The 13,503-nt window shown below is 47.3% G+C and overlaps 1 protein-coding gene across 2 annotated transcripts in view; it reads left to right on the top strand.

Annotated features, from left to right (window-relative positions):
• The first annotated feature begins 327 nt into the window (after window positions 1-327).
• LOC109432921 (uncharacterized) overlaps window positions 328-13,503 on the top strand; it is a 527,049-nt gene continuing 513,873 nt past the window's right edge. For both annotated transcript variants that reach the window (XM_062845149.1, XM_062845151.1), the window contains exon 1: window positions 328-1,868. The gene's annotated coding sequence lies outside the window, so the exon portion shown is untranslated. The remainder of the gene's footprint in view (window positions 1,869-13,503) is intronic.

The following is a 13,503-nucleotide window of genomic DNA, read 5'->3' as shown; positions in this document are numbered from 1 at the left end:
TCCTCCTGGAGAACAGACGCTCAGGTTCGCCGAAGCAAACCTCCCCTTCCCTGTCAGCCTACGACCAAAGTTCCCACCGGGGTTGGTTACTCATAGTTTCCGGCCGGTACCGCGTGGAGGTAGGGATAGGAGTTGCTGGGCAGAGGCTAGTGGATCACAATGGGATCTGAATTGCGCAGCATACCCAGCCTTTACCGTGCCCTTTGCAAATAATGTATCCTACATTAAGTGGTTCCCATGTTAGGTTTGACTACATAGTTATTCAGTACGGATTCGGAGGACAATAAGGCAAACACACTTCTTATTCCGTGAGTAACTACAAACCGCCTCAATCGAGAACCATTCAATCATAAAATTTTTACCACAGAACTATAAAATAGAACCAGTAAAAGAAATAAAATCCAGTTTCCTAGAGGGTTTACCAATAATTGTGAGTTGATGGATTCAACCGTGCCCACTCCTCGGCTCTCTTTCCTCCAAAAACGCGCACTCGAAAGTTTTATGATCCCACAGCATGCTCTTCAACGCATGTGTAGGTACCTACTCGTCGGAGCTGTAGAGGTTTAAAAAAAACAACGTTTTGTTTATGCTTAACACGTTTTCTCGTCTCAGGTTTTCTCCGCACTTTTTGTGCTTTTCTTGGCAGCGCGCACATTCACCACTACTTCGAGAAGACGAAGACGACGACGATGATGGGACGGGACGAAACGGAACGGAACGGAGAAGAGCAAGAAAGAGAAACACTCCAAACTGGAGAGGAGCTGCGCGCGCTCAAGCTAAGCCGATGGATTTTCAAACCCCGTGCGCTCGCTCGATCGGTTCGTTTTCCGCTCTCTTGTCGGTGGTGGCGGCCAGGAGGAGGCGATCAAACAAACGGTCAGGCAACTTCGAACGGGCAACTTCTGCTGCAGGTAGTTCGGGCTTCTCCGTTCGTTGGGTTGGGCGGATTGCAGCGGTCTTGCGCGATTCCTAAAAGGGTTTTCGGTTCGTCGGATTGTCATTCTTGCCGTGTTTAGTGACAATTTTTGTTAACTATTGCAGCGAAGAAGTCGATCGTTTCTGCGAGTTTCGAGAATTTGCAACGCGCGCGCGTTCGGGTTCGTGTCCTGCGGAATCGTTGAAACACTTCTGGACGAGAAAGTCACCGACTTCGGTCAAGAACGTGACGGATTCAGCAGAACTTCGTTCGCACTTTGTGGGAGTGTAAGTGGCCGTAGATTTACGATCAGTGTTGAAAACAAGTACGATAACAAGTCGTTAAAAGAGTTTGGAGTTTGGTGTTTGGAAAGGAAGTGACGGAAAGGCAATTAAAATCTTCGTAAAACTAGTGTTTTTGGGCTGCCGAGAAGTGCTTTCTCGAAGAAAAAGTAAGTGAATGCTGTCAATCGCAAGATAAAAAGAAGATTAAACCAAGTGGCTTTGCATGTTGTGTGGATAAGCGGAGCGCCTAGCAGTTCCAAGTGTGAGTTATATTCTTGCACTAGTGTGCGTGTGTGTGCAGCATGCTAAGCTAAGTCGTGCAGCGCTAAGCGCCTTTCGGTTACACATAAATGCGACACACTGGCGAAGCAGAGCAGGAAGAGAAGAGTGTCAAAGTGAGTCAAAAACATCAACAAAGTTCGGAGCAATAAAGGTGGTCTGCTTTCAAGTGGATCTGTGTGATCTTTCAAATTCGTGCGAAGAAAAGTGTAAGAAATCGATTGGTTTTAAGCTGCCTTGTGTGAATGTGGTGGGAATGGGAGTGTGAGATCTATCAATTCGGATAAAGTGGAGTCATATGGTTGTCACAGCGTTTCAATTGGATTACGTTCGAGTTTGCCAGTTCCAGCGAGTAGCCATCGGATCAACCAGTCAACCGTTTTCTAAAGGTCAGTTGAAGTCCCATTCCGTCAAACTGTTTCAGAACCGACGACCACCGCAAAAGCTGCTGCAACACAGTACTGCAACGTCGCGTTGGGAGAGTTCAAAAAGGAAGGAGAACATTCATTGCAACAGTATTGAACCAGCAGTAGCAGCAGCAGCAATTGAATAGCAGTTAAACAGCAACGAACTCGAAAAAAGGGATTGGCTTGAGGTTGGTTTCGTTTTAATGTTACTGCCTGAAATGGAGTGAGCTGCCTGGTTGCCTGTTGCCTGTTGCGTGGTGCTGCTGGTCGATGGTGGTGGCCTTTCAACACGACGACGACGCCGACGACAACAACATCAAGAATCAATAACTTACGGGACGGCACACAAAGAAGTAGAGAATGGTTTGACCCGTATTAGACGGGAAAATTTATGACCTTAACAGAAGGAGTGTTTGGGGCGTGAAGAGGGACGGTTTCGTTAAGTGGATTAGAGAGTTTTACGGATCTTTGCTGTTATTTTTGTCATTCATGTGGGCTGAGAATTGTTTCCAATTTAGAACTTATTGAGGGATAAGAGATCTCAAACAAAATACTGCTGAATGGTTAATGGGCGTATCTTAGGCGGCATAAAATCTGAGAAAACATCTTCTTTTACATAGTAAAAGATTACTGAGCTGACAAAAAGGATTATGTTTAGAAGTGATCCTTAAATTCAATCACTTTCACATGTGGCTTGATTCAAACGTAGACTTTTGCCTCTGGTCATAATAAGTCTACCCTTGTGATATCTACAACACACAATCGATGACATGCTGATCCGTTGGCTTCCTCGGCATCCAAGCCAACCGAGCCCAATCGGATATGGCCATCCCGGGGTGATGGCTGGACTCCAACGGATCGGCCCTAGAAGCTGGGCAGCGGAGATACCAAAGGTGTACGTTACTATTAGGAAGCACTCCCGCAAGGGCGCGAGCACTCAATGTGCCAGGACCAGCTTCGCAAAACGGGTTTGCGAGAAACGGATATTCTCTACACCGAAGACTACACACTAAGATCAGCTCGGTATTTTTCCCATCTTTTTACTGAGTTCTCAACAGCAGATTTAACTCGGTACGCTCGGTTGTTTATTTTGCGGATATTCTGTAAATGAGTTACCGAGCTCAGCTATCAAACTGTCAAAAGTTACTGATGCACGGTAAATATCGTTACTGGTGAACGGTAAACACGATTACCGAGTGTACCGAAATAAATCTGCTGTTGAAAACTCAGTAAAAAGATGGAAAAAATACTGAATTCAGTGAAAAAAATACTGAGCTGGAACATCTGAATCTTAGTGTGTAGGTCAGCATCGTCATACAGAGCAAAGAATACAACAAGTTCAACCGACCAGGAAGCCTGTGCTCGGTGTCCTCAGCCGAGACGATTCCGCTCTAATCGTCTCGTCTAATAGGGTCGGATGTGGTCAGCGACTCGACGCTCTGCAGACCGCTATCAATAAGCATCCATTCTTCCAGGAGATTCAGAAGTTGCTCAACAATTGCCGAATCGAGGTCACCGTTATGTGGGTTTCGATGAAACGAGGAAGCTGATGCCTGGCTTCTCTCGGTCGTAACCAAGGTCGAAACGGAGTACTTTCCACCCCAAAGATAACGGTAGACAATAATAAGATGTGACTTAGCTCTAAGATCCAAGAAGCGTGAGACTTTCTCAGGTCGAGACTGAACACTTTTCACCCGGACGATTAAACCGAGCCTGCAGCGTTGCTGGCTGGACCTGCCATCCCGAAGATATCAAGTTGTTATGTCTAGACTATACGTTCCCATGGGAGTTTTCCCAGAGGTTTGCAAGCGGCAGAGTCTGGTTCTATTGCCAAAGGCGGAGAAACCACGGGAAGATCCGTCTGCATACATACCAATATGCTTGATCAACACGGCGGGGAAGGTGCAAGAATGTTGAGGCACACCGATGGTGAAAAACAGTCTCTCGAGCAACCAGTTCGGCTTCCGGAAGGGGAGGACGACCGTAGACGCTATCCTGTCTGTTGGACGACTATGGTCGATGCGCTCCTGCGTCTAGGGGCACCCTGGTACCTGTACAAGATTCTCGGAAGTTACTTCCCGAATCGAATACTACTTCACGACACAGAGGGTCGGAAGTGTTTCCACATAACCTCAGAAGTCCTGCAAGGATTCATCCTGGGTCCGATGTTATGGTATGTCATGTACGACAAGGGCAAAGGGACTGATAAGGGCCACTCGGGAAATAGGCTAAGCGTCAGCTGGTCACCTTGCTGGACTTCCCAAAGCGAGTCATCGATGTTCGTTGTTGCAGGCTACGCAACTAACCTTGAGGGTGCGAAGTGCACTAGCCCCTCTCAGACTTGTTGCTGGTTCCGGAGAGACGAAGGGTTTGGCGACCATGGGAATGTTGTTTGGTGGGTCGTGAAAATGGTAGTCCCGGCTTCTACTTTTGTTGTAGAAGACGGTCCCTGACCCCACACTACCTGGACCTCCCTTCCAGTTCAGGTGTCTGTTGAGCAGCGCAGATTACTCCGCATGGTTTATGAAAAAGGTGGTTCACATAGCATAAGCGGCACCGGAAACTACCGACTTTGGTGTTCCACGTGCTGAGAACCGAAGCATTGGAGCATTCAATAGCAAAGGGCTGTACGATCAAATCTAACACATACCGCATTACCAATTTTCTACCAGGAAATACGGTTGGCTGTAGAGTCCAAAGGGCTGTTCTAGGAGCGTTTCAGAAGGCTGCAGGAATATTCCAAGGGTTTTAATTGTGTTTCAAGGGCGTTCCAGAGGTTTTCCAGAGGGATTCAGAGAGTTAAGGGGTTCCCAGGGGTATTTCAGGGCATTCCAAGGGCATAAGGACTGCAAAAGAATTAGTCGAAAAGGAGAGCGTCCAACATAGCTCTGTTTCTCACAAGTTGCTACCTCATGCTTCCGCGCGTTAAGCGATGACAAAGACCGCCAGCTAAGAGTTGTGTGCTTAGCTGGTAGTGCAGCCTGGGCACTGTTGTCCTTCTGACTTCAGCAAGATTGAGGAGGTACGTCCCGAGCGTCTGTTCAGGATATGAAACGCTGTATCGCGTCAGCTATACCTAAGGTGACAGCCCCACCAACGCGATGTAGGCAGCGCGACCCCGGTAAGGTAGCCTATCGAAGCCTTTCAACACTACAAAAGATGAAGTAAGAAATAGACTATGCAAACGATACCCTCGGAAACCGATCCGGCAACGAAATAAGGACTATGATTGGAAACTCGGTACCTGGAACGTCAGGACCTTAAGGTTCATTTAGGCCTTTTGGCTAGTGAATTGCAGAAAGTTTGTGTGTGTGTGGCTGCTATACAGGAAGTGCGGTGGCCCAAAACTGGTGAACGTGAATTCAGGGCGGCGGATCCCGTCTCCAACACATCGTTCAAATATAACATCTACCACAGCGGCAGCGATAAGGCAGAACATGGAGTCGGATTCATAGTGATCGGGAAACAGATGAAGCGAGTTATGAGGTGGAAGCCGATCAACGAGTGGATCCACGTATTGAGGATCCGGGGCAAATTCTTTAACTACAGCCTGATCAATGTCTATGCGCCGACCAACGAGAAAACCGATGATGTGAAGGATGCGTTTTATGAATGTCTTGACAAGACCTATGGAGAATGCACAAAACACGACGTTGAGATTGTCATCGGTGACGCCAACGCGCAGGTCGGAAGAGAGGACTTTTTCCGTCCAATCATCGGTACGGAGAGCTTTCACTCCGTCACTAATGACAACGGCCTGAGATTAGTCAACTTTGTTGCCGCCAGGGGGATGGCCATTAGTAGCACTCACTTTGCACGCACGGATATCCGCAAGCACACCTGGGGACACCCAAACGGCGAGGCTTGCAACCAAATCGACCATGTGTTGGTAGATGGCCGACATTTCTCGGACGTAATTGATGTTAGAACTTTTCGAGGTCCCAGCATCGACTCAGATCACTATCTCGTAGTTAGTAAGATTCGAGCTCGGTTATTAACCGTGTCGGCCTCTAGGAACTGGCGATCGATGCGTTTCAACATCCAGCGGTTTTCAGCAGACGGTACGGTAGCTGACTATCGCCAGAAGCTGGACGAGCGGATAAGTGAGATCAACGAGAGCGATAATCTCAACACTCTGTGAGAGTCTATCCACGGAGCGATCAGTACAGCAGTGCGGGAGGTGATAGGTACTGCTCAAAGACGACCTAGAAACGGGTGGTTCAACGAGGAGTGCCAGAGGGTAACGGACGAGAAGAATGTTGCCAGAAGCCGGATGTTGGTGTCGGGGACCCGGCAGAGCAGGGATCGATATAGGGAAGCAAGAGTAGCCGAAAAACGAATCCACCGCAAAAAGAAAAAAGAGTACGAGGAAAATATGATTGCTCAGGCGTAAGAGAGTAAGGCACAGAGTTATATGCGGAGATTTTACGATACTGTCAATGGCGTGCGGAGAAAAACAGCGCCTTCTCCCGTCATGTGCAATGACCGTAATGGAAACTTGCAGACAGACAAGACAATGGTGGCTGCCAGGTGGAGAGAGCACTTCGAGGTATTGTTGAACGGTGGGAGTGGAAGAGCGACGGACAGAATTTGAATCGACGACGACGGACAAGCTGTGGAACTTTCAACGCTAGACGAGGTCAAGACAGCCATTAGGGACTGAAGAACAACAAGGCTGCTGGGAAGGACGAACTCCCGGCCGAGCTTCTCAAGCACGGTAGTGAGCAGCTGTATCAACTCTTACGCCGTATTATATTGAAGATACGGGAGGAGGAAGAACTGCCTGCTAGATGGTTGGATGGTCTCGTTTGCCCTCTCTTCAAGAAAGGGTATCGACTGGAGTGCGAGAACTACAGAGGAATAACACTCCTCAAATCAGCGTACAAAATTTTGTCCGGAGTTCTGTTCCACAGGCTGAGGCCGATTGAGGAGTCTTTCGTCGGCGAATATCAGGCAGGATTTCGTGAGGGCCGATCAACGACGGACCAGATGTTCACCCTGCAGCAGATTCTCGATAAATTTCGGGAGTACAACTTGCAGACCCATCATCCTCCCTCTCTTCCCCTCTTCTTGGCGTAACGTCCTCACTGGGACAAAGCCTACTTCTCAGCTTAGTGTTCTACGAGGCGGCGTACGATTCAGGGAAGAGAAACGAGTTATGGCAGATTATGATCGAATATGGATTTCCGGCGAAGCTGATTAGACTGATTCGTGCGACGCTTGACGGATAGAAATCAAGTGTACGATTTGCAGATGAAATTTCGTCATCGTTCGTAACCTTTGACGGACTGAAGCGGGCGATGTTTTTTCGAACTTACTGTTCAACATAGCACTGGAAGGAGCGATAATTAGAGCTGGTGTGCACAGGAGCGGAATCATTGTCACGAAGTCGAATATGCTCCTGGGCTTCGAGGGCGATATCGACATAATCGGAATCGACCGTCGGGCCGTGGAAGAGGCGTTCGTACCTTTTAAGAGGGAGACTGCGAGGATTGGACTTACGATTAACACCACAAAGACTAAGTACATGATTGCTGGTGTTCAACGTCGGTCCGGCCGTGATAGTGGCGACAAAGTGGTGCTAGGTGGGGAAAAGTTTGAATTTTTGGATGAATTTGTTTAGCTTGGTACTCTAGCGACGTGCGATAATGATGTTACCCGCGAGGTGAAACGACGGATTGCGGCTGCAAATCGGGCCTTTTTCGGTCTGCGAAACCAGCTGAGGTCCCGCAGGCTGCAAACGAATACAAAACTCGCGTTGTACAAGTCTATGATTCTCCCAGTCGCTTTATACGGTCATGAAACGTGGACGTTGAAAGAAGTTGATCGGAGAGTGTTTGGAGTCTTCGAACGTAAAGTTCTGCGAACAATACTCGGCGGTAAACTGGAGGACGGCATCTGGCGGCGTCGCATGCACTACGAATTGTAACAGGTATATAAAGAGATGGATATAGTGAAGCGAATACAACACGGCAGGCTGCGGTGGGCTGGACACGTAGCTCGTATGCCGTAGGAACGACAAGCTAAAATTATATTCAGCAGAGAACCAGAAAGGGGTCGTCGGCTTCGTGGAAGGCCGCGCACACGTTGGCTTTATGCAGTTGAGGAGGACCTAAGAACTCTGAACGTTCAGGGCGACTGGAAGCGATTGGCCCAGGACCGAGGCCAGTGTTCATTCGGCGTAGACTCGCCGCTACGAGCTGTAGCCCATCAAGTATCAAGAAAGTATTCCTTCAGAAAATGGATTTCACTACGGATTCCTCCAGGTTTTCTTCCAGGGATTCCTCCAGGAATTTGTGCGAGAAAGTCGGGAAACAAACTTTTAATTCTTCAGAATTTTTGCCTTTCTCGTACACTAAGTGTACTGGAAAGGCTATATGTACACTCCAAAAATGACTTTTTGATAGAAGGCCCGGAGGGTCGAGTCATATATACCAATAGACTCAGCTCGACGAATTGAGGTGATGTCTTTTTTTTCCTTCTAAACCATAGGGGGATAATCTGCTCAACTGACACCCTAACAGAAGGTTAGGGTAGTGTAGGTCTGACAGGCCGTCTTCTACAACAAAAGTAAAATCCAGGACTACTCTCTCCTCGTACCCACTAAACCATTCCTATGGTCGCCAAACCCTACGTCTCTCCGGAACCACCAAGAAGGTATTGCTTCAGAGAGGGGCTAGTGCACATCGCACCCACAAGGTTAGCTGCGTAGCCTGCAGCAACGAACATCGATGACTCGCTTTGGAGAGTCCATCACGGTAGCATGCTGGCGCTTAGCCAGTTTCCCGAGTGGTCCTCACCACTCCCTTTGTCCTCGGAAGGCGGGCAGAGTTAACCCCGCCCGCGCCCTACTGCTGAGCGGACATCAAGAACTGATGCCCACATGCAACCCGATCTGACCTTCCCGCAAAGGAAGGGTATCACTACCCTTCAGGCCCTATCAGATGCATCCGTAGGTTGCTGACGGCAGGGTCTCCACCTGCCCCGACCCTTGCCGGGGACCCCTTTCCAACCGCGGGCTTGGATCCAACCCAGTAGACCGACGCCTCGACAGCACCGCTACCGGAACTTCCTCTCCGCGGCCACTTAATCGCTGTAAGGGTCGATCTCGACCGCAGGGCACCGGTATGACCTACGAAGCCGACTCCGAACCCCTGGACCACCTCTTGTACTGCATCTGGACTAGCCATTCTCCGAGTCCACGCGCCACCTCCTCTGTAGCTCCCAGACGATGTGGGTAATTGCCGTTGAAACGGCGTTCCAGCCAAACTCATCCCTACACATCCTCTGGACCAAGTTGTCCGGAGTTGTGTCCTCTCCGCATGTGGCAAGCATGCGGTCACGCATTGTGCGAAAACGCGGGCACACGAACAAAACGTGTTCCGCCGTTTCCTCTAAACCATTGCACACTGGGCATTCGGGAGAATCCGCATGCCCGAAACGGTGTAGATACTGTCGGAAGCAACCATGACCTGTAAGGATCTGTGCCAGGTGGAATGTAACTTCCCCATGGCGCCTATTAATCCAACTATCTACCCTCGGTATCAACCTATGGGTCCACCTTCCTTTGGTGGAACTGTCCCACGCGCGCTGCCATTTGACCATAGAGGCCATCCTGGCAGTCCTGCGTATGCCTCATGTGCCGCGCATTTCGAAGCACTCCATGTCCTCACTGATAAGAATGCTGATAGGCACCATACCAGTAATGACGCAGAGAGCGTCGTGTGACACGGTAGCATTTAGTACTTAGCGCGGTGCCCCACGCCGGGCCGCCATACCTAAGATAGATGCCTGCGGTATATAATTCGTGCATGGTGGCCTCACAATTGGATCTACAACGTGGAGGTCCATCGTCGATGGCATCAAGAGCCGATAGCGACAGAAATTCGGGAGCGAAAGTGGAGGTGGGTCGGTAGCACTCTACGCAGGAGTGGAAACGAAATCTGCAAACAAGCGTTAGACTGGAACCCAGCAGGACATCGCAGTAGATGCAGAGAATTTGACCTAGCCACAAGTCAAGGCGATGGCCGGCAATCGCCCAGGACGGAAATCTTTCAATTCGACCCTCTGCCCCACCGTGGGTGCCCAGGACTGAAAGTAAGTAGTATGTAGCAGGTCCTGCAAAGTTACGATTGATCCTAGGATTGATCTTATATGCAGCTGCCCCAGAAGTGCGTTATCGAAAATATGGCTGCTAGAAGATAAATTTAGATCATGGGGGTCAAGCTCGCTAGGTAGCAAAAATGCTAACTGCATACGGATTTTACAGTGCGTTGACCTCGCTTAAACAATCTTATTCGGACTATTGGTGGTTCTAGTATAGTCCGCATGTACAAATTAGTACTTCCCTTTAAATCAGACTAAATTTCCTCAGATTGTGGGCTCAACATTTTCCAATGACTGTTCCAACACGCTGCTGGAAACGGGTTCTTGTTGGTAAGTGCCCTTTCCGTAGCACTCCTTTCGCTCAAAACCCGAACCGATCGTGATGGTTTACCTCCTCGCTGCCCTCCTCACCGCTGTTGCGGCAACCCCCAAAGTGGCCGCACATAAAGCAAACATAAGTGCGCTTATGATTTTTGAATGTATGCTGTGCCATGTTGTTGATGTTGTGTTGTATTGTGCTGGCGGGTGTTTGGGTACAGTTCTTTTCACTCTATTCTTCTCCAGTCTCAGTTTCACAGATCTGTTATACGCACAACACTGAAATCGATATCGACGTTTCGTTCTCGGCTCCTCACCCATGGGCATCTCGCGGCATCCGTCTGACCAAGTGCGGATACTCAAAAAAGAGCAATTTTCTTCATCCGCTTCTAATCACGCTGTGCTTACTCGCTCACTTTGCGCCGTTTTTTTGTTCGGATAAAATTTTTGGATTGTGTGGTTTGGTGGCTTATAATTCTACACCATTATGGTGTCGACGATCTGTACTAATGCCCGTCTGTACGAGAAGAAGTGCAAGCCACGCATTTAACACTTATCCCCGTCCATAGAGAACGCTTTTCAAGAGCATTCTCTTCACTTTGGATGGATTAATTCTGGAAACCTGTAATTCAACCCAGGCTTTTAGGGAAACTGTGGAAGAGGATTGGAGAATCGACCCGTCGTCGTCGATTGTAAATAAAAATACTTACAACTCACTGAACTCTTTGGATGGAGCGTCGCTGCAGAAGAACTCGTCTTCCGTTTTCAGCTTGTTTTGGAGAGTGGAAACAGGTTTTCTTCCCCTTCGTCAGTCGGACGGACGAGGGGGGGTCTGTAGTTTTAGTTTGGCGTTTGGCTGTGAAATGCACACAGGTCCCGCGTCCAATTGGTGGGTAGTAGCGTCTTTCTTCCTTTGTGAAGCCTATCATCGTCGATCGTCGATCGATCATGAAATTGGTCGTCGTCATCTGGTGGCGGCTCGGTGGCTCCGCGGCGGGTGACTTCAGTTAGTGATGAGCTTGTTTCGTAAGTTTGTTTAGTGACGAAGAGAGGGGCTACGCTACCATACACGAAACACGGAAGTTGTCGTAGCCTCGGGGAGGACCTCTGACAGCATTACGGACATAAACTTGGCTTGGAAAACAGGCAAAACAGGTTGATTAGCGTAAAATGACGGTTGGCAATGCGTGACGAGTTAGTTGCATTCGAATTTCAATTTTAAAAACATGGACAACTGTCTGCGAGAACCATGTAGCTTAGTTGGTAATCGTGGAACTGCCAAGCAAAGCCAAGCGTAGGGAGCCTGGGTTCGATTCTCGGTTGGTTCAGGATTTTTTTCGGGACGGAGATATTCTCGACTCTCCCTTCTGGCATACAGTCAAGTTGTGATTATTACATGAAGGTCAATTGGTAAAAATGCTCTAGTTTGAACAGTAAGAACGCTCTTGCCGGCTGTTCGGGCTCTAAAGAAGTTTAATACAGTGGGGACCCGATTTTGTCAGCCCCCGATTTTGTCTACCCCCGATTTTGTCTACCCCCGATTTTGTCAGCTTTTTGACCCGATTTTGTCAGCCTTTTTTGAAGTAAAAAAATAAATTTGTATTTCATTCAGAATTTCAATTTTATAATCATTATTAATGCAGTTGATGTCCTTAGGTGCCATAGAAAAATTACACAATGAACAAAACTCGTGTAACTTTTGAAAACGGCCAAACTTGTTTTGCAAACTACCACATTGAGGCAATTTTAGCACCCAACCCTCACCAATGTTTTGAACTAATATTGTTATAAATTGCTAAAAGATTCCAGCTCTCTCTCTTTTCTTGGCGTAACGTTCCAACTGGGACACAGCCTGCTCCTCAGCTTAGTATTTTATGAGAACTCTTACAATTTTTGACTGAGATCCCCCACAGCCAATGTTTATTTTACATTTGTACATATATCGTGTGGTAGTCATGAAGATATTTTATACACAAGGTGGTTAAGGAAATGCGGGTTATGAAATTAGGGATGTAGTACCGGTACCGAAAATACCGGTATTACCGACCATTTTTTGGTACCGAAATACCGGTACTGAGTGATGCTTGGTACCGGTACTTTCGGTACCGTGAAATCTCTCCCAAAGTGCTGAAATATGGTCATTAGTATAGCCAATATGCAATGGAAATAAACGAAAACATTTAAAACCAACTATTTTGACAAACAAACATTTCATATGCAACCTTTCGGCAAACCCAGGATATCTTAGTAACGATTGGTTCAATGAACGTTGAATTTTGGAAAAGGATGAACTAGCTTAGAATAAAACTTGTTGGATTAGAAGTTCTAGTTATTTCTTCAGTTTTTAGAATCCGTTGTAAAGTTGTTCCTATTTCATTTCAGACTAACTATTTATTTATTTATTCCGTCAAACAATGTAGACATGTCAACATTACATATAAACAAATTACTTAAATTAGCTTAAATTTAAATTGTTTTGTTTTCGGATTGACTTTAAGTGTTGTTTTAGTTTTTTCCGAGACTTTGTAAAGTCAAGTTTGCGGTCGTATTTATGAGTTACAGTGGATCATGAAATTTTTTCGACGAAAAAAATGCACCATTCTACTAAAATCGGTGATTTTAGGGCCCTGTAGGACCAAAATGTTGTATCGTCAAGGTAAAATGTGTGCTATCTATGTTTTTTGTTCAATTTAGTATTTCTGGTTAGCTCATATGACATCCCTGAAATCCGGAATTCAACTGGAAAGTGTAAATTTCCTATGCAATATGTTATTCTTCATTTTAGTGAAAAAAAATCCCAATACCGGTATTTTACCGGTACTACCGGTACTGTAAGCTCCAGTACCGAAATACCGGTACTCACCAAAAGTGGTCGGTACTGCGACCCCTATATGAAATGGATTCTGAGCTAACCGGGAATCAAACCCCTCACCCTCAACATGGTTTTGTACGTGCAATTAGCTCTCACCACATCGGCTATATGGGCTTAAGGACTATTCTTCTGAATTTCCTCAGGAACAGAACAAACAATACACGCTGCCTGTTGTTGTGATTACAAGTCAATCCATTTACTTCTTCCCGGCATCTCTGGGATTCCTCTAGGTTTACTTGTTTAGATTGATCCAGTTAGACTAACATTTGAAAAGGGCGCAACAACCATTTAGAATTTTTGCTTCTCCCTTCCTTCTGAGCA

The sequence above is a fragment of the Aedes albopictus genome, chromosome 1 (assembly GCF_035046485.1).
Source record: "Aedes albopictus strain Foshan chromosome 1, AalbF5, whole genome shotgun sequence".
In the NCBI taxonomy this organism is placed as follows: domain Eukaryota; kingdom Metazoa; phylum Arthropoda; class Insecta; order Diptera; family Culicidae; genus Aedes; species Aedes albopictus.
Note: the sequence above shows the minus strand (reverse complement) of the source record. Positions and strands in the feature narration are given on the sequence as shown.